Source organism: Hemicordylus capensis, chromosome 1, assembly GCF_027244095.1.
Source record: "Hemicordylus capensis ecotype Gifberg chromosome 1, rHemCap1.1.pri, whole genome shotgun sequence".
NCBI classification, from domain to species: domain Eukaryota; kingdom Metazoa; phylum Chordata; class Lepidosauria; order Squamata; family Cordylidae; genus Hemicordylus; species Hemicordylus capensis.
The window spans coordinates 351,561,475-351,587,900 of NC_069657.1; the positions used below are offsets into that span (position 1 = coordinate 351,561,475).

Below are 26,426 nucleotides of genomic sequence, written 5' to 3' on the forward strand. Positions count from 1 at the left end.
AAGGGGTGTCCTAGAGCAGAGTGTGGTAGGTGGTAGTGCCCAAGGGGGGCCAGGAAGCTATCAGAATTATTTGAAAGGAATTGGGCAAAGGACTGATTTTTAAGTGATTTTTGAAGTTAATATGTCTTTAAGGTTAGCAATGAGAGTGGATTCATGGTTTGTCATTGAAAATCTTATATGCTACCAAAGAATCTACACTCAGAACACTTCAGAAACAACAAAACCCAGGACCCCATGGGTTAGCAACCCATGTGGGTGTTTAGCAACCTCTTTGCACTAGACCACCACTCACTCTGGGCCACCCCAGCATCCCACAAGTGGCTTTAAGGTTCTTCTCCATAGGGAAGAATGGAGGTTTCAGCAGCCCCATAACTGCACTTGGGGGGTGCTGGGGTCGCACAGAGCGAGGGTGCCAACCACCTCCATGGGTTGCTAACCCATGGGGTACTGGGTTTTGTTGTTTCTGAAGTGTTCTGAGTGTAGATTCTTTGGTAGCATATAAGATTTTCAATGACAAACTATGAATCCACTCTCATTGCTAATCTTAAAGACACATAAACTTCAAAAATCACTTAAAATCAGCCCTTTGCCCAATTCCTTTCAAATAATTCTGATAGCTTCCTGCCCCCCCTTGGGCACTACCACCCACCACACTCTGCTCTTGGACACCCCTTCCCCCCCCCCCCCGACGTGAAGCTATACATTTGCTGACACCTCCATGCTTCTTTATGGAGAAAAACCTTAAAGTCGCATAAACTTCAAAAATCACTTAAAAATCAGCCCTTTGCCCAATTCCTTTCAAACAATTCTGATAGCTTCCTTGTCCACCTTGGGAACTACCACCCACCACACTCCACTCTAGGACACCCCTTTCTCCCCGACGTGAAGCTATACGTTTGCTGCAATTCTCATTATTCTCTATGAGGAATTCAAAACAATTCACCAATAATCAGAGGAGTGCCCGATTGCCTTGGAACTTTGTGGATAGTAGGCACCCCTGGTTGTCTACCACCTACCCCACTTTTGTGCCCCTAGGTGCTCCACAATAGGGGATATGGGCTGGTTCAGGTCCTATTATACCCTATGAGAAAAATAATTAAAAATATTTCAAATATTCATAAAAAATCATAGGGGTGTCTGATTGCTTCGGGGTTTGCATGGTTGTTGGCACCCATGGGTGCTACACAATAAGAAATAATGGGCTGGTTGGAGTCCCATTATATCCTATGAGAAAAAAATAGAAATAATTTTCAAAAATTCATAAAAAATCGTACGAGTGTCCGATTGCTTTGGGGTTTGGATGGCAGGTACCCCTGGGTGCCAGCTACCATCCTACCAATTTTTAGGTGTCTGAACCAGTTCAAATTCGAACTGAACCAGGGGGAGGTTCGAGCAAAACCAAAACCGAACCACCCCCTCCTGGTTCGAACCTGGTTCGAATTTGAACCGAACCGGGCAAACCAGTTTTGTGCACATCCCTAGAGATCATACCTATCCCTAACTATGTAGTTTGGACTACACAATTTTCTCATTCATTCCAGTTATATATGTCCAAGGATATAGAATATTTCCATTAAATACCATAGGATGCTTTCTATGCTCCTTTATAAAATCACACTTCCTACATAATTAGAAGCCCCCTGTTGTGTTTAAAGCCATTATTTAACTCAGAAATATAACTCTTAGCAAAATGTGTGGCATTAGTACTCACAAAAAACAATTTCAGCAATATTTTATAAAAAGGTGCCAGGAGCAATCTCCAGGCAATTGTTTCAATATATATTCCTTTTATGGCATACTGAAACCACTGAATATACTGAATTATGTATTTCAAACACGAATAGTTTGCACATGAAATTTTAATGACTTTATGCTCAAGACAAAGACAACAGGCACCAATATTAAGAGAAATAGTTCATATTGTTATTGCATATGAAGGGAATTGGCTTACAAACTGTAGTCCAGGAAGGCAAATTTAGTTTCTAGGTTTCATGAAATAGTAACAATATTGCTCACGGCATGGTACCACAAACAGCTGTGAGTCTGAGAATAAGTTATGAAATTAGCTCAGTTATTAACCACAAGCCTATCCTTGTTTTCTTTCATCAGGTAACTTCAAGCACTTCAAACAGCAGGCTCTACTCTACAAAAGCTAATGCCACAATCAATGTGTCCATCTTGAAGGCAGACTTCAGGCTTGTGGTATCTTTTTTACAACCCTGAGGCCCACCAATCACAGCCAGATGCAACGCTATGTCTTTGGGACAGAGCCAAATGCAAAATGGTGGCCAATTACCCAGTCCGCCTCATGGGCCATTACAATGTATATACAAAATCTGAGTTTTACTACACATCACAAGACTCCAAACTGACCAGCAGAGCTGCAGTGTCATTTACAGTTGTGTTATTGCATTCAGCTTCTACTCATGCATTCTGCTGGGGTAGTGCTAAAATTGCATGGGTGAGGAGCAGCATGAGCCTCTTCTCTTTACCACACAGATAACTTGTAATGTGAAAGCAGGCTTTCCACACTTAGCACCCAAACACAGGGAGAGCCAGTTTTCATTGCTGGGTGCTCACGCAATGGGTGAGTTTCACATTGTGAGCTGTGTGGTGGCTTGTGCTGCTCCTCCTCTGTGATGCTACAATTCACTTCAGTTTATTGCGATCTTTGATCAAATACACAATCCAGATCAAATAAACCTTGAGGGTAGATATCAATATAAACACATACATGCATATACACATGTAGAATCTGTTACATAGAAGATTGAGATAAAAAAGTATTGGATAAAACAAAATTAAAAAGAAAAGGGAAGGACAACTAAATTTGACTGTTTCTGACACACTGTGAGCAGAATGTAATTACAGCCATACAGAATTTGGCTACTGTGTGCTCCTATACTGCCATCACACCTGAATGTATGAACCAAGATTCTGTCTTTGTTCCAGCTTTGCATGTCCTTTCTAGTTCCTAATGCTGGCTACTATACAATTAAGCACACTCACTCATGCATTCATGTAAGTCATCTCCAGCCACTCTCAATTGGTCAGTGAAATAATGTGAAAGTGTTAACACTGTACTTGCAGAAAAGTAGGAAGACCAAGAAAGAAAAGGAAGAGAGGATATTGAGGAAGAGGACTGATTTCATCACAAAAAGCTGCCTTATTGTCTAAACCAGGGTTTCTTAACCTTGGGCCTCCAGATGTTGTTGGACTACAACTCCCATCATCCCCAGACATGGCCTTTGTGGCTGAGGATGATGGGAGTTGTAGTCTAACAACATCTGGGGGCCCAAGGTTAAGAAACCCTGGTCTACACTGACTGGTAGCAGCTACTCAGAGGTTTCAGGCAGGGTTCTTTCCCAGCCCTACAACTGAAGATGCCAGAGATTGAACCTGGGACCTTTTGCATGCAAAATATTTGCATTTATTTATTATTTATTATTGTTGTTGTTGTTTACACAGTCAGAGAGGTGTTATTGACTGGTATGTTTATCCAGACATGTTTTATGCTTTATGTATGTTTTATGTATGTTTTATCCAGACAAGGACCTGGGACCGCTGAATTTTATTGTCAATTATTTATTATTTCTTGTTTACACAGTCAGACAGGTGTTATTTACACAGGTAAACAAGACAGGTCTTGTTTACACAGTCAGACTGGTTTGTTTTATCCAGACATCGAGTCCTTCCCAAGGACCTGGGATGCCAGAATTTTATCATCAATACTGTTGGTTATTATAGATATCGTCGCAAAATATAGGCTGTTCCCAGTAAAGTTGCTTTTTGTAATTGGCTGATGGTGATTTCTGTGGCCCCTATGGTGTTGAGGTGCCCTTCAAGTTGTTTTGGAATTGCACCTAGGGTGCCAATTACCACTGGGATTATTTTGGTCTTTTTCTGCCACAGCCTTTCAATTTCAATTTGTAGATCTTTGTATTTGGTGATTTTTTTCTATTTCTTTTTCTTCTATTTTGCTATCCCCTGGTATTGCTATGTCGACTATTTTGACTTGTTTTTCTTTCTTCTTTACTACAGTTATATCTGGTGTATTGTGTGGTAGATGTTTGTCTATTTGTAGTCGGAAGTCCCATAATATTTTTGCATCTTCATTTTCTACCACTTTTTCAATTTTATGGTCCCACCAATCTTTGGCTACAGGTAGCTTGTATTTTTTGCAGATGTTCCAGTGTATCATCCCTGCTACCTTGTCATGCCTTTGTTTGTAGTCAGTCTGTGCGATCTTTTTACAACAGCTGGTCAGGTGGTCCACGGTTTCATCTGCTTCTTTACAAAGGCGGCACTTGCTGTTTGTGATGGATTTTTTGACTTTTGCTCTTATTGCATTTGTTCTAAGTGCCTGTTCTTGTGCAGCCAGTATTAAACCCTCTGTTTCTTTTTTCAAGTTGCCATTCTTAAGCCACTGCCAGGTCTTGGTGATGTCTGATTTTCCACTTATATTGTGCAAATATTGACCATTATTATTACTAACAACAACAACATAGTTTTATACCTCCCAAAACTTACATCTCTGAGCGGTTTACAACAAAAAACAGAAAAGTTAAAAAATTAATTAAAATAGAGAAATGACAACAGAGAAATTAAAACATCAGTTAAAACTTTTTGACAACAAAAAGTTAAAACAATACAACTATTAAAAAACCCTTTAAACAATATTTTAAAACAATGTTAAAACTATTAAAATGGTATTTAATTAAAAGCCTGGGTGAACAAATGTGTCTTTAAAGATTTTTTTTTAATTGTCAGAGATGGGGAGGCTCTTATTTCAGCAGGGAGTGCATTCCAAAGCATTGGGGCAGCAACGGAGAAGGCCTGTCCCCGAATAGCCACCAGACAAGCCGGTGACAACTGCAGACAAGTTGTCACCTCTCCTGATTTGAGCTATGGCCCCACACCCATTTCATTTCATTTCTTTTCATTTAATTATCAGCCATGTCAGTTTTATCAAACAGTAGGAAAGACCCCATCAGGGTGCATGTGGAAGGTGGCCAGGGGATATGGAGGGATAAAATCCTACCACAGGTGGAATCTGTGTGTCCACTACCCTCATGATCAGTCCGCAAGGGATCCCAAGTAGAGGATCCTCAGCAAGCTATATTGTGATGATAAGTATACCATTATTGAATCATCATTCCAAGTGATCTGGGCAGACGGGAGCCCAGAAAAAGTTGATGATTTCTACTTACATTTTCTTGAGAATAGTTATTGGTGTGTGGGGGCAAGGGAGGAATCCTAGAGAGAAGCTGATCTCCTACTTCATTTCTCATGCTAATGTTGATATTAGTACACCCATTCATAAATCCTTGCATGCAGAAGCAGGCTATATGTACACACCTGCATACAAATATCTTGGCATGTTCACTTGAGGAACACATAGTTGGTGCTGGATTGGGAGCCCAGCGGGTAGAATAAGTGGAGAAGGTGGGCCAGAGTTACCCAAGTTTGAAAAACACTAAATACATACTTTAGAAAAAGTTTATCTGCAGTTAAAAAGAAGAGTACACAGGTGTACATATTAAACACATGATGAATAAACATGCTGGACATGTCAACAAAACTGATCTAAAATCAGAACTGCTAAATTATTATTTTTTTAAAGTCCTGAAGCACATTACAGCTTTCACAAATGTGATTAGTATACTTCAATGCTTGTATAGTAACGCAGAAAAAGTGAAAGAAACAAGGGAAGAAACAGGGGATTTGTACTCATACATCAGTAGTATTCGTGATCTGAAAATGCAAAAGTCAGGTCAGTTTATTAAAATTTTTTTTACAGATTGTCACCCTGCTAACAACATTTTGGTCCAGCTACATCTATACAAAGTTTTGATGGAAATTTTTGCATTGAAAATTATTATTCACTCTGTCACACCAAGTCATCACTTGATTTGCTCTTGGGATCTGCAGAAATCATGTCATATTAGGTCCACTTTGAAAGAGAAAGCTTTCTGAAGGCTGCTTCAAGCTTATGGAGTAAAACCTAAGCTACTTGAAATGTGGGTAGTTTAGATATACTAAACAACAGTTTCTCTCTCCACAATCTACCCTTTGCAGCTCATGTTATTCTGAAAGCTCTGTCTCCCTTGCACCCCCTTTGATTATATAAAATAGAACATCATATTGTCCCAACCACTGATCTTCATGTTTTTAATATCCTCATAAAGCTTTCAAGGATAAGTCAAAGCAGCACAGAATCCACAGCTATTTGCAAGTGTATTGTACGGTATTGTTTTCAGGCTGTTTTGATTTACTGAAACTGTGCGGCTTTTATTAAGGCAACTTTGGATTTAAAACGAATCCTTTTATGAGAGTGCCTTAGGGTACTACAGCTAAAAAACAACATTGTTGTAAAGTGAAATATTTAATTTATATACAATTGCAGATATTATTTATAATGCAAGTAGCCAAAATCTCCAGCATGTAATTAACAACTGCAAAGGAGAATGAAGCTCTGAGGAACTATGAACTTAAAAAAGAAAAAGCCTATAGCCTGAGCTAACTGTACCCTGGTTTCACCTTCCTTCTAATAATTAATGTTATGCCACTCTAGTCTAGTTCAACAATGTTGTTTCAGTGAGATGTTAAGTCAACCCAGACACAAGAGAGTGATGGTGTAATTCATCGGTTCTATCAACTTGCTGTGGGTGTTACAGCATATTAAACTGGCTCCAGACACAGTCAGTTACTGAATATTATTTGGTGGCGGCAGCAGCTGAATAGTTCAGGTCAGAGCCAAACAGAAGGTCTGTGTAGATTTTATGGGGGGCGGGGAGAAGAACCATGTCCCTTATGCTTTTTTAGACCAACCCAAGGTCTAAAAGCAAGACAAACAGATAACTGGAAACCTGATCATCAAGTTAAAATTGCATAATCATTAAAATATACTCTCGTAACAGTGAAGATAATTTATTTAACTCCACAGTTTCCCAGTTATCATCATAATCTGAAATACATTTAAAGCATTCACATCAACAGGAGAACTCCGGCATCTACAGGGGTTCCATTCTTCACTATCACTGCAGACCGTGGATAACGGAACTGTGGATGCAGAGTCATTCACACAATGGGACTCATGGGGTTAGGGTCCTGGAGGCTACACAAAGCACAAAAAATGGTGGTGGTGGGGGATTTGCCCTGCCATCTCCAAGTTCCCAGGAATGCCTCCCAAAGTCCTAAATCTGGGTTTTTTCCACTTGCAGGCTTAAAAAAAAACCACTCACACCACAAAATGGCTCTTCTACACAAAATGACCAAACCTGTGAATATGTGGAAATGACCCGTTTTGCTCCCCACCGCATATGCCGAGATCAGGAGTCAATTACCCAACCATGGATACATGAAACCGTGGATGCTGGATCTGTGAACAGCAAGGCTCTCCTGTACATCTATTTATTCCAAGTAAATGGGCCTCAGTCCTGGAGACATTAACATCACTATAACTCTGACTGAAACCAATAGTGCTTGCAAACCCTTAAATTTGTTTTAGGGCACACATCAGTTTAAATGGGTTGTGGATAGAATTTTTGTTGCCTGATAATAATAATAATGATGATGATGATGATGATGATAATGATGATGAAAGGCTCATTATGAAGTGAAAGGCGGTGATATTGAACAATGATATTGAACAACATTATGAAAGGCGGTGATATAGAACAATGGCTAACAACTGGGAAAACTCATCTCATCATGAAAGACCCAGCAAAAGGTGCAGTTCCAAGTAATTATAGACCAATAACCTGCCTGCCAACCATGTTCAAATTATTAACTGGAATAATAGCAGATGAAGTGATGCAACACTTATTAACTAACAAACAGCTTCCAGTTGAACAGAAAGGAAATTGCCCGAACACCAGAGGCACAAAAGACCAGCTGCTGATTGACAAAATGATTTTAGAAAACTGCAAGAGAAGAAAAACAAATCTAAGTGTTGCATGGATTGACTGCAAGAAAGCCTTCGATTCACTGCCTCACACATGGATACTAAAATGTTTAGAAACAACTGGTGTCAGCAAAAACATTCAGATATTTATAAAAAAAGCAATGAGCATGTGGAGTACACAGTTAACAATCAATGGCGAGACACTTGGACAGGTTAGCATTAGAAAAGGCATTTTCCAAGGGGACTCACTATCCCCTCTGTTGTTTGTAATCGCCATGACCCCACTTTCACAAATACTCAACAAAACAGGCCTCGGATACCAAACATCTAAAACATCAAGTAAAATCAACCATCTGCTGTACATGGACGATCTGAAGTTGTATGGAAAGTCCCAGTCAGAAATTGAATCACTGCTAAACACCGTCCGTATATTCAGTAGCGATATAGCAATGGAGTTTTGACTAGACAAGTGTGCTGCATTAATAATGAACAGAGGGAAAATAAGAAAAACAGAAGGAATAGAACTGCCCAATGGAAGCAAGATCAAGAACCTGGAAGAGAAAGAACGTTACTTGGGCATTCTCCAGGCTGATAACATCGAACACACTGAAGTTAAAAGAAAAATTGGAAGTGAATACATCAGGAGAGTTAGAAAAATCCTAAAGTCCAAACTCCATACAAGCCATAAATACCTGGGCTATACCTGTTATCAGATACACTGCAGGAATAATAGACTGGACCCAGGCAGAGCTAGAGACGCTAGATTGTAAGACCAGGAAAATCATGACCATCAATCATGCTCTGCACCCCCGCAGTGATGTAGATAGGCTATACCTCCCTCGCAGCTCAGGTGGAAGAGGAATGCTGCAAGTCCATCAAACAGTAGAGCAGGAGAAAAGAGGCCTTGAAGAATGTATCAAGGACAGTGAAGAAGATGCTCTTCAAATGGTCAAAAACGAGAAACTATTCAACACCAATGAAAGAAAGCTGGCCTACAAGAAAGAACAAGTCAAGAACCAAGCAGAAAAATGGAGAAATAAGCCCCTGCATGATCAATATTTGCACAATATAAGTGGAAAATCAGACATCACCAAGACCTGGCAATGGCTTAAGTATGGCAACTTGAAGAAAGAAACAGAGGGTTTAATACTGGCTGCACAAAACAGGCACTAAGAACAAATGCAATAAGAGCAAAAGTCAAAAAATCCATCACAAACAGCAAGTGCCGCCTTTGTAAAGAAGCAGATGAAACCGTGGACCACCTGACCAGCTGTTGTAAAAAGATCGCACAGACTGACTACAAACAAAGGCATGACAAAGTAGCAGGGATGATACACTGGAACATCTGCAAAAAATACAAGCTACCTGTAGGCAAAAATTGGTGGGACCATCAAATTGAAAAAGTTGAAGAAAATGAAGACGTAAAAATATTATGGGACTTCCGACTACAAACAGACAAACATCTGCCACACAATACACCAGATATAACTGTAGTCGAGAAGAAAGAAAAACGAGTCAAAATAATCGACATAGCAATACCAGGGGATAGCAGAATAGAAGAAAAAGAAATAGAAAAAATCACCAAATACAAAGATCTACAAATTGAAATTGAAAGGCTGTGGCAGAAAAAGACCAAAATAATCCCAGTGGTAATTGGCACCCTGGGTGCAGTTCCAAAAGACCTTGAAGAGCACCTCAACACCATAGGGGCCACAGAAATCACCATCAGCCAATTACAAAAAGCAGCTTTACTGGGAACAGCCTATATTTTGCGACAATATCTATAATAACCAACAGTATTGATGATAAAATTCTGGCATCCCAGGTCCTTGGGAAGGACTCAATGTCTGGATAAAACAAACCAGTCAATAACACCTGTCTGACTGTATAAACAAGAAATAAAAATAATAGTAATAATGCCAAAACCTGGCAATGGCTTAAGAATGGCAACTTGAAGAAAGAAACAGAGGGTTTAATACTGGCTGCACAAGAACAGGCACTAAGAACAAATGCAATAAGCGCAAAAGTCGAAAAGTCAACAACAAACAGCAAGTGCTGCCTTTGTAAAGAAGCAGATGAAACTGTGGACCACCTAATCCGCTGTTGTAAAAAGATCGCACAGATTGACTACAAACAAAGACATGCCAAGGTAGCAGGGATGATACATTGGAACATCTGCAAAAAAATACAAGCTACCTGTAGCCAAAGATTGGTGGGACCATAATATTGAAAAAGTTGAAGAGAGCTGGTCTTGTGGTAGCAAGCATGACGTCCCCATAGCTAAGCAGGGTCTGCCCTGGTTGCATCTGAATTGGAAACTTGATGTGTGAGCACTGTAAGATATTCCCCTCAGGGGATGAAGCCGCTCTGGGAAGAGCAGAAGGTTTCAAGTTCCCTCCCTGGCTTCTCCAAGATAGGGCTGAGAGAGATTCCTGCCTGCAACCTTGGAGAAGCTGCTGCCAGTCTGTGAAGACAATACTGAGCTAGATAGACCAATGGTCTGACTCAGTATATGGCAGCTTCCTATGTTCCTTTGTTTCTAAGCTATGGGGCCATAGATGAGTGGAAGAGCATCTCTTTAAAAAAATTAAAACATGGGAAGAGAGCTGGTCTTGTGGTAGCAAGCATGACTTGTCCCCTTAAGCTAAGCAGGATCCACCCTGGTTGCATATGAATGGGAGACTAGAAGTGTGAGCACTGTAAGATATTCCCCTCAGGGGATGGAGCCGCTCTGGGAAGAGCATCTAGGCTCCAAGTTCCTTCCCTGGCATCTCAAGACAGGGCTGAGAGAAATTCCTATCTGCAACCTTGGAGAAGCCGCTGCCAGTCTGTGTAGACAATACTGAGCGAGATGGACCTATGGTCTGACTTAGTATATGGCAGCTTCCTATGTTCCTATGAAGAAAATGGAGATGTAAAAATATTATGGGACTTCTGACTACAAACAGACAAACATCTGCAACACAATACACCAGATATCACTGTAGTCGAGAAGAAAGAAAAACAAGTCAAAATAATCGACATAGCAATACCAGGGGATAGCAGAATAGAAGAAAAAGAAATAGAAAAAATAACAAACTACAAAGATCTACAAATTGAAATTGAAAGGCTGTGGCAGAAAAAGACCAAAATAATCCCAGTGGTAATTGGCACCCTAGGTGCAATTCCAAAACAACCTGAAGAGCACCTCAACACCATAGGGGCCACAGAAATCACCATCAGGCAATTACAAAAAGCAACTTTACTGGGAACAGCCTATATTTTGCGACTATATCTATAATAACAACAACAATATTGATGATAAAATTTAGCCATCCCAGGTCCTTGGGAAGGACTCAGTGTCTGGATAAAACAAACCAGTCAATAACACCTGTCTGACTGTGTAAACAAGAAATAACAACAATAATAATTAGCATGCATAAAATATGGTGGATGGGACCATAGCTCAGTGGTAGATCATCTGCTTTGCATGCACAAGGTCCCAGGTTAAATCCCTGGCATTTCCAGGAAGGGCTAGGAAAGACTCCTGCCTGAAATCTTGGAGAGGTACTGCCTGTCATTGTAGACAGTACTGACCTAGATGGACCAATGTTCTGAATAGGAATAAGGCAGCTTCCCATATTCCTAAATACATGAGACTTTATAGGTATAACTTTATAGGTATAACTGAAACTTGGTGGGATGACTCACAGGATTGGAAAGAAGGATATTATTTACTTCAAAAGAATAAATTCAACAGAAAGGAAGGGAGAATCGCATTGTAAGTAAAAAGTGTGTAACTTGCACAGGAATCCAGGAGAAGGGCAAAACATTCAGAGGGAGAAAGATCTCTCTTACTTATTAAACATTTCCCAAACTATTTAGAACATTCTGACAAAGTTCTGAGCAGCACGGCAAGCACAAGCAACATGGTGGAGAACTGCACTCTGCTATTGACAGTCCTCCTTCAGCTAGAGGGAGTGGCAGACAAGGCAGTTTCCTGGGTGGGGTTTCTTTGCCTATCCTCATCCCACTGTTGGGAGAGCAGCTGCGACTGAGTCTTAGGCAAACCACTGAAATAGCATGATAGACAAGCCCTTCTCCTCCCCCAGTTAGATACACATCCGAGCAGTTGGGTCATTTACATAAAGGCAGCGTGCACAGAAGGTCTGTTTGTGCAACAGATCGTCCCCAAAACAGGAGGGTAGATTCCTATCCTCTAAGGACTCTGTTAATACAAGCTTCTTAAAAGATTTGCACTGAAAAACCTGGAAGACTGGAGCAGCCTCACAGGGAAACAAGAGAAAGAAAAACCACACTGTACATATTTGTATGAAGCTTACACTCAAAGTCCCAATAGGGCAAAGTAAACAGTTCATTGCTGTTCTGCTTGTCTCTATTGCTTTTAGCAATGCTGGACTAAAAGCTTTCAAGACAGGAATGAAGATTGCTGTCTGCGTTTCTGGAAAACAGCTCATCTCACACGGCAATGTTCCTTGTTTTTGTTTTACAGCCACGCGTCCAACAATTCAGATATAAGGTGCCCTTTCACTAGCTGAAAGCCTCAGCTACTAGTGGAAGGGCGGCCATCTCCAATCTAGCGGGAAGTGTTGTATTAAAGAACTGACTCTGAATCCAGATAAGTGATTCTGTCCCTGTAGCTTCCTCACCAGACTTTGTGCAAGCTCTTTTTATTGCCCTCTACAATTTATATGCTATAGTTGAGAAAGAGAGCAAGTAATGAAGGAGAATACTAAACATCATAGCAATTTCTCTGCACTTTCACAAAACTATTAATTCCCAGTATTCCTTGTGGTGGGGGGGGGGACAATGATGGTTAAGCAGGTTTATAAACTATATAATGTTTGTAATGTAAATATCTTCAAAGTGGTACAGGTGCCCCAATTGCCATGATCAGCCAATCTTGTTAAATGATTTTTTGCAAATTAGGTTGAAGTTCATCTTAGTAAGAATGAGTCAGATAATTATATTTTTTAAAATACACTTCACAAATTGAGAGTGTCTTTAATTTTTTCTGTAGCACTTGCAATTGAATTCACATAGTTATTGAAGGCATTTTTTGAGATGAAATGCCAGTTCACTGAAGCTCATGCACTCAAAATAATAATGCACTATTGTGTTGCTCTTCTGTCAAACTATAGTTGGATGGTAGCAGCTGAATTTAGCTTGGGTCTCTTTAAATGTGACATTGTGCCCAGGGCAGCAGTCTGTTTGCTGACAGAAGAATGACTTGAAATAATTCATGTAAGAATGTTTTATTCTGTACATAAGTGATTGAACATGACTTTATCTCTCATGCATTTGTAAGGAACATCTCTTTTGTTTCACTGCTTTTGCATATGTATTTCATGGCATGTTAAGTACTTATCTAAGTGCTTAAGGGGCATCTTTTTTGGGGGCGCCTAATGGCACAGTAGGGAAGCAACCTGCCTAGGGAGGAAGAGACTGTCAGTTCAAATCACCGCTATGTTTCCCAGACTATGGGAAAAGTAAACATCCATACTGGGCAGCAGTGATATAAGAAGGTGCTGAAAGGCATAATCTCATACTGCGTGGGAGGAGGCAATGGTAAACCCCTCCTGTATTCTACCAAGAAAACCACCTAGGTCGCCAGGAGTGTGGTCGTCAGGAATCGACACCGACTCAATGGCACAATCTTTCCTTTTTTTTGGTAAAGAACAAGAAGAGGCAAATGGTGCTAGGCTATGGGTAGATTAGTTAAAGCATCCTTTCCCCATTTGAACATTCAGTATAAAGCAGAGTTCAGGCTAGCAAAAAAGAAATAAAAATATCTTGCCTAGGGAACATCATCATTAATTACGTGCTGACAGTGACTGGCTTTCTTCAGGGCAAATCAGAAGAGATTTTGCCTGCTTGGTAAGACAGAAGAAGAGTGAACTTTTGAGTCTGAAGAGTGAACAAAAGAGTGAACTTTTGAGTCTGGACGTTATGCTAAAATGGCAATTAATGCCCACACTTAAGCATTTCAGAGCAAAAATAATTATGGTGACAAAGTTCAGATTAGTTTATTTTTAAATTATTTTAATATCATTTATAAAACCTAATTACCACTATGTTGTAACATATAGATTCACATCATCACAATGGCTGACATCCAGATGAACAAAGCACCAGTGTTTCTGAGCTAACTCAATGTCACCACTACTGCAGTGAGGAGGGCAAATTTTGACAACCTCCACTTCCTCCGGAAGTGCTAGGTGCCACCCAAAAATATGAGCCTGAGGGGTTTGCAGCCCTCAGGGACATATTTTCAGATAGTACAGAGTGCTTCGGGGGGCGGGGGGGAGGGAAAGTTGTTGAAATTAACTTCCCATGCAAGCACCAGTGCAGAGTTAATCTGGAACTCTTCAAAAGCAGTTATGCTACACCAGTGCGTATTGTGGAGCACCGGTGCTTTGTTAGTCTGCGTGTCAGTCAATATTTAATTGTTTCAATACAAAATGAAAATAATTTTCATTTGTTTTTGTTTTTCCACACTAACAAAATGTGTCAGTTTAATGCTATAAATGCTATATTGATCATGACTTAAGATTTTTGCTTTATTGTTGCTGGGAACTTTTCCTTTTTCCATGTAGCTCTTATTCAGTTTTCTTCCACTTGTCAACAATATTCATTCTAAATGTCCTTTGGGAACAATTCCCTTTGAATAGCTAGCAGCATTATTCTTCCATTAAAGGAGAAGGACATGTAATATTGAATATTTCATCATTAGTGGTAAGTTCTACTTCCATAATGTGTATATTACTGAACTTTTATTATTTACTCCAGTCTCTTATCCCATTGCTTGACATATCCAATTGTAGAATCTATCAGACTGCATTGACCAGAGCAACTAGGATTTGCCCTGAAGAAAGCCAGTCACTGTCAGCACGTATCTCTTAGTACTACCTCTGGCACTGGCCCTTCAGGGTCAATTTGGGCTGCTTCTCTAGAGCTCCTCACAGCCTTCTTTGTTGGTAGTCAGCACTCTGATGGTGGCATGGTCCTTCCCACTTGATCAACTAGCGTCCTCGCAGTTTAACCCATTGGAAGCTGAAAAAAGAAGTCCTGGCTAAAGACTTTTGGTGCCCGAAGCCCCAATTCCATCCACCAGTTCCACTTACCTGGTGGAGGTGGTGGCGGCAACCACTCCTACTCTTACTTGTTCTGCCCTGCATTTTCGACAGGCAGAGGGCATGGAACAGAGCAGCAGGAACAGCCTATATTCTGCGACGATATCTATCATTACAGCAACAACAGTGACAATAAAATTCAGCCATCCTAGGTCCTTGGGAAGGACTCGATGTCTGGATAAAACAAACCAGTCAATAACACCTGTCTGACTGTGTAAAGAACAACAACAACAACAACAATAATAATAACTGCCTGCCATTCAGTTTACCACTGGTTTACCTGAATATGTTTTGTATCAATCCCACAGTCTTCTGAAATGGCAGGGCACTTCAGTGGAGGGAGAAGGAGCAGGGGAGACAGTGTTGCAAAGGGTTACTGGGCATAACAAGCTCTGAAGGAGCCTGTGTGCAAGAACTGAACAGGGGCCCTCCCCTTCTTTTTTCTGGTGGTGCCCCTGGTGCGCCCTGCCAATCTTTTTAAAAGGGGCATTTTCTCCAACCCACAGAAGAAGAAGCAGGCTTCTCTGCAGGCTCCAGGGCTGGCAGGCATCTGTCACTGCAGATGCCTGTAAAATCCAGGGAGCAGTACTGACTGACACTGACCTCTGGCACTTTGAGGTGGCTTACCAAGCAGGCAAGATCATTTTGACGCTTCTGTGCATCTTTGCTGCAAAAGAGCTGCAAGAATATACTGAAAGCCAAACAACATGTCAACTTCTCTCAGCCTAACCTACTTCACAGGGTTGTTGTGAGGATAAACCGAAGTATGTAGTACTGTGATTTTTCTTTGGTAGAATACAGGAGGAGTTCACCATTGCCATCTCCTGCACAGTATGAGATATCGCTGCTGCCCGATATAGGTGCTTCCCATAGTCTGGGAAACATACCAGCAGGGATTCCAACCAGCAGCCTCATGCTTGCTAGGCAAGTCATTTCCCACTGCGCCATTAGGTGGCTACATGAGACAATATCTCAAGGACTGATTATAAACCCAGGCTCAGATTCACTGACAGGAGTCGAAGAGGTGACACTCGTTACAGACATACAACTGAAGAAAATTATGAGCACAAACACTTCCTTTAAAACTGCCCCATTAAAAAAAGATAAAATGCAAATAGTAGCAACCCCCCGCCCCTTTTATGGAAAATAGAAAGAGGAAAAGCATGGATCGGATTGACCAGCTAAACTGAGACTTTGTAGTTTGTTCTAATAAAGGTATTATGCTACTGTTGCAAAGTGCACGGATGTGGACATAGGAGTTGCAAAAAACAAAACAGGGTATAGTAGCATCAATTTCAAAATCAAACTACTGAGGTGAGGCAGACCTCTACAGCAGTGTTCCCTCTAACAGGGATTCCCAGATGTTGTTGACTACAACTCCCAGAATCCCCAGCTGCAATGGCTTTTGCTTGGGGATTCTGGGAGTTCTGGTCAACAACATCTGGGTATCCCTGTTAGAGGGAACACTGCTCTACAGGTACTTTTCAAAGGTTGCAATCCTATACTCCCTTCCCTGGGACCAAGCCCTGTTGAACACAGTGGTGAGTCTTACTTCAGAGTAAACATGCACAGGAGTGTTGCTCACTCCACAAATAGTTTATGGAAATGAATTCAGGCAAACAGAAGCTGGAGGCAACCAGGATTGGCAAGGCTGGAGAGCAGGCAAAACTGAATTAAGTCTAAACCCTTGCCACAATCTAAATACCATCCAAGCTGTTATTGGATAGTATACATGGAGAAAAGCAGCCAGGGATAGATGCTGCATCTCATTTTTGTTTTTGTCTTTGTCTTGTGGAGTGAACAGCAGCTCCAGCTTCCATAATATAGTCAAGGTGGCATTCAAGATGTTTCCAGGCATCTACCATCCCCATCAAGATGGCTCCATTATATGCCATCTGCCCATTCCTTGGGAAAGCAATCTACTACTTAAAGACATACATAGCAAAATTAGATTGTATTTTCTACAGGAAAAAACATTCCACTATCCATTTCCATGATAAGAGCTGTGCAGTATATGCTCTAAAGTGCATCTATTTGAAAAGGGCAAATATCTTCACTGTGAACTCTATGTGGCTAGAAACAGACTGGTCAGACATCATGACTGCCATTTGTGTGCAGCCCCTGTCCTTTCACACACATCACACCTGCCCTCTCCTTCCAAGTCTGCTCCTCTGAGTCACGTCTCTTCACTATCAGCAGTTTATAAAGTTGCACAGTCATTAGATTAGTTCCAATAGCTTGGATATATACAAAATCAAAATTAGGCCTGCTTTCAAAGCTACATAAGCACAGTGCAATGCCACCAAAGAGTTTGTTTTAAGAGATGACTAGAAAGATGATGAGATATCTTCTTTATATATAATTCGCTAAGGCATACCCATGGCTAATCCCATGCCTGGCAGCTCTCGTGAGAGTTCAGAGAGCGGCTGAATAGAAAAGCGACGGGGATGGGCAGGGGGAAGAAAATGGCAGAAGCAGCCAGCTGGTCAGTGAGCCTGGGAGTTAACAGCAGCAGGCAGCCAAACAACGGCACCGCGGCTGGACAGAGAAGGCAGGGGCGAAACGGTGGTGGTGGGTGGAGGAAGGAAGGAAACAGAGGCGGGCGGGCAGGGGGAGGAAGGAAGGAAACAGTGGTGGGGGGGAGGAAGGAAGGAAGGAAAAGGTGGCAAGGCAGGAAAACAACAGTGCTGGTGGGTGCCGGCACAGGGGAGAAGGCAGGGCCAGGTGGGCGAAAACAGCAACGGTGGTGGGCGGGGGGGGGAGGAGATGGTGGCGGGAGCAGGCGGCCAGGTGGGGAGAACTATAGGCATAGATGTTCTGCGCCCAGCCCAGCTAGTTATGATATATTACATTTATGGCATTAGCCTCTGTTGTGATAGCGTTATATACATGTTTTGCTCTATAGTGATATCTCTTGCCACTGAAAAAGACTTATTCTTGGGTTGAAAAACGTTTGGCAGCTGACAGCAATATTTATTTATTTATATTTATTATTAAATTTTTATACTGCACTTCCAAAAGGCTCAGGCGGCTTACATTAAAACAACACCATTAAAATCAATTAACAATTAAAACATCATAAAACAACAATTAAATAGCCAGAACAATTTAAAAACAAGTTTTAAAAAGCTGAGAAAGCTTGGTTGAAGAGATGTGTTTTCAGAAGTTCTTTAAAAGTTGCCAGAGATGGGGAGGCTCGTATCTTAGTAGGGAACACATTCCACAATCTCAGGGCAGCAGAGATTGGCCCATCTCTTCGTGGCCACCAAACGAGTTGGCAGCAACTGGACCTCCTCAAGTGACCTCAATGGGCATTGGAGTCATAGCGAAGAAGGTGTTCTCTTAAATACCCAGGGCCTAAGCCGTTTAGGGCTTTATAAGTTATAACTAGCACTTTGTATTTTGCCCGGAAACCTATTGGCAGCCAGTGTAAGTCTATCAACAGAGGAGTAATGTGGTCGCTCCGAGATGACCCAGAGACCAACCTAGCTGCTGCATTCTGAACCAACTTAAGTTTCTGGACTATGCACAAAGGCAGCCCCACACAGAGTGCATTACAGAAGTCAAGTCTGGAGGTTACCAACAAATGTACCACTGTTTTGAGGTCCTTAATCTCGAGAAATGGGCGCAGCTGGTGTATCAGCCAAAGCTGATAGAAAGTACCCCTGGCTGCCACCTCAACCTGAGAAACCAGGGAGAGGTGTGGATCCAGAAGTACTCTCAGACTGCAAACCTGTTCCTTTTGGGGAAGTGTGACCCCATCTAGAACAGGTAGATCAAAGTCATCTCCAGAGTTCTGACCCCGCACAATAAGTACCTCCGTCTTATCTAGATTCAGTTTCAGTTTATTCTTCCTCATATGGTAACACCTGGCTCCAAATCTCCTGATGATCTCTCCCAGCGGTTTCATGCAGATGTTAAAAAGCACTGGAGAGAGTATGGAGGGACACCATACTTGAGGGACACCATACTTAAGCTCAGATTTCAGAGAGCAACAATCTCCAATCAACACCATCTGAAATATATCTAAGAGATAGGAGCGGAACCACTGTAAAACAGTGCCTCCCACCCCAAACACCCTCAGACGTTCCAGAAGGATACGATGGTCAATAGTATCGAAAGCCACTGAGAGATCCAAAAGGACCAACAGAGTCACACTTCCTCTGTCAATTGCCAATTGGAGATCATCCATCAGGCCGACCAAAGCAGTCTCCACCCCATAGCCTGCCCGAAAACTAGTTTGGAATGGGTCTAGATAATCAGTTTCCTCCAAGACCACCTGGAGCTGAGAGGCCACCACCCTGTCAATTACCTTGCCCAGCCATGGGAGATTGGAAACAGGCCTATAATTGCTCAACTCTGAGGGATCTAATGCAGGCTTCTTTAGGTCTTATAACTGCCTCCTTAAGACAAGGAGGCATTCTGCCCTCCCTCAGAGAAGCATTTATGATTTCCATCAGGCTGCCTACAACAGCCTTCGTGCTAGATAGAACAAGCCATGTTGGACAAGAGTCAAGAGAACAAGTGGTAGGCCTCATCATTCCAAACAGCTTGTCCACATCCTCAGGAGTCACAAACTGAAACCAATCCAGTCAAATCACATAAGAGGAGTAGTTGGACACCTCCAGTTTAGACATCAAATTAACTGTGGAGTCTCCATCTAAGTTGGCCCGAATCCAAGATATTTTATCTGCGAAAAATTCTTTAAACACATCACAGCAGATTACTGATGACTCCAAATTCTGATTCAAGGGAGGAGGGGCAGATATTAGTCCCCTCACAACCCTGAACAACTCCGCTGGACATGAACTCGCAGAGGCAATATGGGCAGAAAAGAACCACTTCTTTGCCACACGTATTGCCTGAGCATAGATCTTTTAATGTGCTCTATGTTTTAATCTGTCAGATTCAAGTCGAGTCTTTCTCCACTTGCGCTTCAGTCGGCTACCTTGCCGCTTCAGCCCCCGTAGATTTTCCGTATACCAAGGGGCCAATTTTGAAGTGGGTCGGAGGTGACGCTTAGGAGCAATCATGTCTACTGTCCCGGTAAGCAAGTTGTTCCAATTCTCAACCAGGGCATCAACAGGATCACCTGCAGAGCCAACACTGAATCCCTCCAAGGCTTCTTGGAATCCTACTGGATCCAATAACCTCTTTGGGTGGACCATTCTAATAGGCCCCTTGCCCCTGCGGAGGTGGGAAGTGGCTGTAAGTCCAACCTTAACCAGATGGTGGTCCGTCCATGACAATGGGGAGATCACAGGAGTCCCCACCCACGGAACACCACCCTGATCAGAGTAAAAAACCAAATCAAGCGTGTGACCTGCAGTATGCATTGATCCAGAGACCCCTTGTATTTTGTATAACAAAATACAGATGTTGATGGAACCAAGATATGCTATCCCCCAGCAAAAAGAAGATTATTTTGGACTTCTTTTTGTGATGAATTGGGATATTATGAAACACCTACAGATGCTGCTAATATGGGAGTGCTTGAAGGAGCAGACCATTGGATACAAATGGACATTTATGCCAGTGCTTTACAACTCCCAAGCACCAGGGAGCCATTGTGGCTAGAAATTTAACTGTGCCATCTAGACTAGGATAATTGGAGACAGAATTATTTAATAAAATTTATATTTGTCCCAGGCAGTCCTGTTTCTATTCTAAGTATGTTACATGTAAAGGGGATAGAGCAAACCCCCATTCCCTCCTCCTCCATAATGTCCATCACTAAATTCAGTAATTTTGACATTGTCTGATTGCTAAATGTTTGTGCTGGCTCCTAATCCAAATAAAATTGGTCAAGGCCTGATTTAAGCATTGTATACTAATACTAGTCTGGAAGTAACACAACCACCTGCAGTGCAGACCAGAACTAGATAAACACTTCAAACTCTAGGTACAATTTGTATTCAGAGCGGGTGGGTGGGGGGAGTGAATTAAAATCCCAGAGTGCAAGCATCAAATTCTCTTTAACATTTTTCAGCCCTGAGATCTAACTCTAAAGTTGTAAGGGTTTGTATGGACTCAAAATGTAGTTTTATGCAAAGTAGTTTTATGCAAAGGTATGCATGCATACAAACATACATAACCTCACAAAATATAGAATGGCTCTTCAAGCATTATTCAGAAGGCATTTATGTGTTTTTGATTTAATAAAAAACATTCTATGGATATTGAATCAAGTGCATTTCCACTTCCCAGACTGATTATTTTCTACAGTTACTTCAGGTACAAAAGTAAAATCATTGTTTATACTTCATCAAGCACCCCAATGAGAGGATAATTATTTTTTATTTTAAAACCCCCATCTATAAATGCCTACAATTGATCTGTAGTTGAATTCTAAGCAAATATTGTGCTGGTACAATAGAATACTGTACATTATCAATGGTATCATCATATGCCCTGGAACCTTTTGTTAAAGTGCAGAATGCCACATGGAAAGAAAAGCACAGGTCTTCTGTACCTTTAATAGATGCAAAGAAGAGGGAATTTCAGCAGGTACGGCTTTTATTTCCCCTGCATGAGAAGCAGCACCTACTCAAATTTTCTCTTCCTTGAATCTTTTAGAGGAGCAGGAGCCTGCTCTCTTTTCCATATGGCAGGCCTATAAATCTTTTAAATAAAGGAATAAATCGTAGGCAGCGATATGAGATAAACTGTTTGCTATTGCTTAATATTTTACTGTGAAGCTGATCTGAATTGCAACAATTTGCCAGTGACATCTAATAATGTTGGTTTTATTATCTGAAACACAATACCAGTAAAATTTACAAAAACATCACCGGCCAAGAAGTAATGCCCACCCAACCATATTTCTCTTGGGTCAGATTCATATGCCATACATGGCCATTTCTCTTTGGCTTCTTCGCACACTGCTCCAGAAACATATCAAAGAATCACACGAGTCAGACAAATAACGTTGTTTCTTGTCACATGTGCAACCCACAGGGACGAAATCCTGAGGTGGGAAGAAGTGTCACACAGCTCACTGGACTCGTAACTCTGAACAAGACAGAATTCATCCCATCTATGCAGCTAACAGGGGCGGAACCACCATTGTGCGTATGGGTCCATAGAACCCAGCCACCACTCCCGATGAAGCCGCTACTCCTTATGCATCTGACATTCAATGCAGGGTGAAGGGAAAGGTGCTCCCAGCCAGGCTAGGAACCCAGTGCTGGCTGAAGCGCCTTGCAAATGGAGCCACGTGGCCCAGTTTCCACATATGGCCATGCCCCTGCCTCTGATGTCAGATGCAGGGGGCATGGCTAGGGTGCCTATTGGCCACTGGCAGCAGGTTACACCCATGCCGCCACCAGCTACTTATGTGCCGCCTGGCAGCTAATTTATTCATAAGTTGCTGGAGCAGTATGGGAAGCAACCACAGATAAGTGGCTCCAATGCTGCTGTAACAAAGTATATCCTTTGGTAGCTTATGTTTGTCTTTCGTTTTCAATAATTAACAGACTGCCATAGTTTGTAGCTCTAGTTGTTAAGAGGCATCAGTTTAAATGTTTTCTACCCCATGTTTCCACAGAAACTTTCAATCTCCTAATAAATTGACAGGTTCATGGATTCTTGTGACTGAGAAACCAGACTTCCTAATACCCATTTTTGCCTAGCCTTTGTTGAAACCATAAATGAAATATGCCTGACTGGGACAGCACAACAGAGAAAAAGAGCAAAAGCCATCAATTTAAACAGAAGACATATTTTACATTCTATTGTGTAGTATACTTCTCCTTATAAATTAATTGTTTCAAAGGTCATGAAGCAAACAGTTAATTATTCTGTACATATCTGGAGGAGAACTGGTCTTGTGGTACTGAGTATGAATTATCCCCTTTGCTAAGTAGGGTCCACCCTAGTGCATATGAATGGGAGATGACATATAAGCACTGTTATGATGTTCCCCTGAGGGGATGGGGCCACTCTGGGAAAAGCACTTGTGTGCAAAAGGTTCCAAGCTCCCTCCCTAGCATCTCTAAGATAGGGCTGAGAGAGACTCCTGCTTGCAACTTTGGAGAAGCCACTGCCAGTCTGTGAAGACAATACTGAGCTAAATGGACCACTGGTCTTACTGACTCTGTAATATGGCAGTTTTCTTTGTTCCTATGGTTAACTAGTCCACCTGCTACAAGAATAACCTGTAAGAAAGCTTGAAATTTTGTTTATGAAACTTTGATTCATAACATACAGTATATGTTTCAGAATATTTATGAAAACAAAGCTATACAATGAATGCCACTAGCAACACGTGGCCAGAAGTTACAGGAATGCAATTTTGTCCAGCAATCAGAATCTCATTCAGGAAGATGCTTGAATGCACATTTTTGTTATTACTACTGCTTTCCTAGCAGCTCTGTATATCACCATTCTACCAGTCCAAAGCCAGCAAAATATGTTAATCAGACTATGCATGCATATACAATTATACAATTAAAAAGAAAAGCAAAATATATCAAGTAAATGTTAAACAGACATTCATGCCATTTTTACTGTTAACTATAAATGCTGTTTTTAAAAGCTGCGATAAAATTGGCATGGAATTATCTACAATCCAATATAATGTCAAATTGACTATATCCCCTTCATTAGGAGGCTATTTTATAGGCCACCTATTTAGGTCATTATTATAGGCCACCTATTTAGGTGGCTATTTTCTAATATGACCCAATTAAGTATGCCAACTAGTCAAAGAAAGTGTTTGATACCCACACACTACCTGCTGGAGTCTAGAAATGCATCCAGTGATGCATCCATTGAATCACCAATGGTAGAACTCAAGCAGATCTGTACAAATTATGCAGAACACAGCATAATCCAGTGTGTGACATTTTCTTTAATTAGCACAATCACTTGTACAATTAAGTGGAGCTTACTTGGTGTCTAGGGAGAACACCACTGTACTTTGAACACTAGAATAAAATACAACCAAACAGTCCCCCCGCCCCCACACCCCTTCTGTAATCTAATCATAGATTGGCATATAAAACACATGAAACAAAACAATAACAGGAGTTCCCCCCCACCTGAAATGCTTGACATTTGCCCTTGGCTGAGCAGAGTCTAACATTTCCCATTTATTAAGAAAGAGATGTGTGAAAATAGGAACTGAAAATGCTGACAACTTTGTCCTTTTAAATTGAAAAGCTGCCAGAGTAGGTAAGTACTAATAAAACCAATAGCCAGCTGGTACTTAATTTTTTTTTAAGAGCCTACACTAGGCTCTAGATTGGCTCAGACAACCTACCAGCCTATACAACTCAACTTTATAAATTATTCCCTACTGTATGGATGCTACATGTTGTCTTAGTTCTCTAAACTTTTGATAGTCTGCTGTTAAAGAAGACTATTTGCTGCTCACAACATAAACTTAGCATCTTGTTACATAACTAGTTATCCTGGAATAAGAAGTTTTAACTTCATTCTGTTGATAATTCAAAAAGGTTACATTTAAGTTTGAAATGACATTGACAAAGAAGCAGACATCCCCTGGTAAGATTAGGGATTTCAGGGACCTCTTGTTCATCGAGTATAAGTGATTGTGTATACTGCAGCTGGACTTGTATTACTGGTATGTGGAGTTTATAATTCTATAGACAAATTAAATTATCTGTGAATGACGTAAGAGAGTCATTTATGTGCTACTGTTTTAAAGAACAGACTTTATTTCTTCAAGTCTGCATTTATCATTTATTGGCCTCCAGGACAATACAGCAGAGAATTATTTTGGGAAGTCAGATGAAGTCTTTTAAGATATAACAGAACTTGGATATATGCCACTGCTCTCTGCTAGTTTTACCTCAGGGATATGCTGGTGCACCATTACATTGGTATAATTCCCTGTGCAAGGGACCAAAACCAAGCATCACTGGGAGCATGTAGGGGGAGAAGCAACAGGTTAGTCTGCATCTTAAATTCCCTCACATCTGACTGCCAGACTCACCACCAGTGTAATTTTACAGGTATTATGTTGTAAGTCAAAATATTTATTGACTGCAAGGGCTGGTTGATGCATAAGGCAGACCATTTCATGTGAGAGCAAGGCAGTGATCCCTCTGGTTGCTTCTCTGAGTGAGGACTCTTTCCGTCTTTTCTAGTGGGAGCTCATATCCAATTTCTGAACCTGGGACCTCCAGGGTATGAAACCTGTTGGATTTCACAAGCTAGAGCTCCCCACTGAAGCTCACAGGACCTCAGAGGTCCTGGTGAAGGCCTATAACTAGATGAAGAAAAATGTCACATACCTCGATAAGGCTGCTAAGACTAGCGCTCCCTTCTTTTGGTGTTTGCAATGCGTTTTGATTTTTGGAAATTCAAGGAAATATTTGAGTATGTAATGAACCAAGTTAGGAAAACCACTTTGAAAAACAGAACAAATGTTTATCAAAATGCATTGAAGACATCAATAAAGGGGGGGGGGCACCAGTTCTAGTAGCTGTCCTGTCTGTGTCTGGCTATTGTGAGTTTAGGGCAAAGGTCAATCTGCTGTTCGTAATGCAGTCATCTGAGGCAGCAGATTGGTGGAAGCAGTGGGATTGGGACTGATGGGATCAGTGATGGGTGCCCTGCATCTGCCTCCACCAGGTGTGGAAGAGACTGGTGGACTGCTTAGGCTACCACTGTTTACCTCCAAATTTTCACTATCTGCCTTTTAAAAAGACAAAGATCAGGAAAAGTAAGGGTGGGAAAAACTAATGCACCATGAGTGGGAAGATTAGCGGGGGAGGGTGGGTGGTGGGGAAAAAATTAAAATATGCAGTGAGTTCCGTGGAATGACAGCTTGCTATACTGCCTCAGACACTGGTGGGGCTTGAACTGGGCATGTTTACATCAGTTTTTGATTCACTTTCTTGTCTTGTAGACAACCAATGCCCGAGATTGTTGGCTGCTGCAGTTGGGTACTTAAAGCTGCTCTGTGGAGAGTGCAGTTCTAGAGCTGGGTCCTGCATGTTCCCTCTCTTTTGCCTCTGACATGGCAGCTCTTAGGCAAGCAAGCAAAGGTGAATTTGGCCCTAATTCTACCACTTCCCCTAAAGGTGCCTGGATCCCCTACTCCAGGACTGCACAATTTTGGCACTTCAGCTGTTATTGGCCTAGAAGCCCCATCATCCCTGACAATTGGCCACTGTGTCTGGCAATCATCCCTGACTATTGGCCACTGTGGCTGGCAATGATGGGAGCTTTAGTCCAACAACAGTGAGAGGGCCAAAGTTGTGCAGCCCTGCTATACCCTACACAGTGAGTAATCAGGGTGTCTCCTGTGAGAGTGTTACTGTTGTCTATTCTAGTTCCTCCCTCTCACCCAAACAAAATATTCCTCTCAGGTGGCATTGCTCGTTCAGGTATCCCACTCCTTGTTCTTTTTTTTGGGG

General features: G+C 41.5%; 1 protein-coding gene across 6 annotated transcripts in view; it reads right to left on the reverse strand.

Moving 5' to 3' along the window:
* MAP7 (microtubule associated protein 7) overlaps positions 1 to 26,426 on the reverse strand; it is a 164,451-nt gene that overhangs the window by 58,891 nt on the left and 79,134 nt on the right. The gene's annotated exons all lie outside the window — the stretch shown is intronic.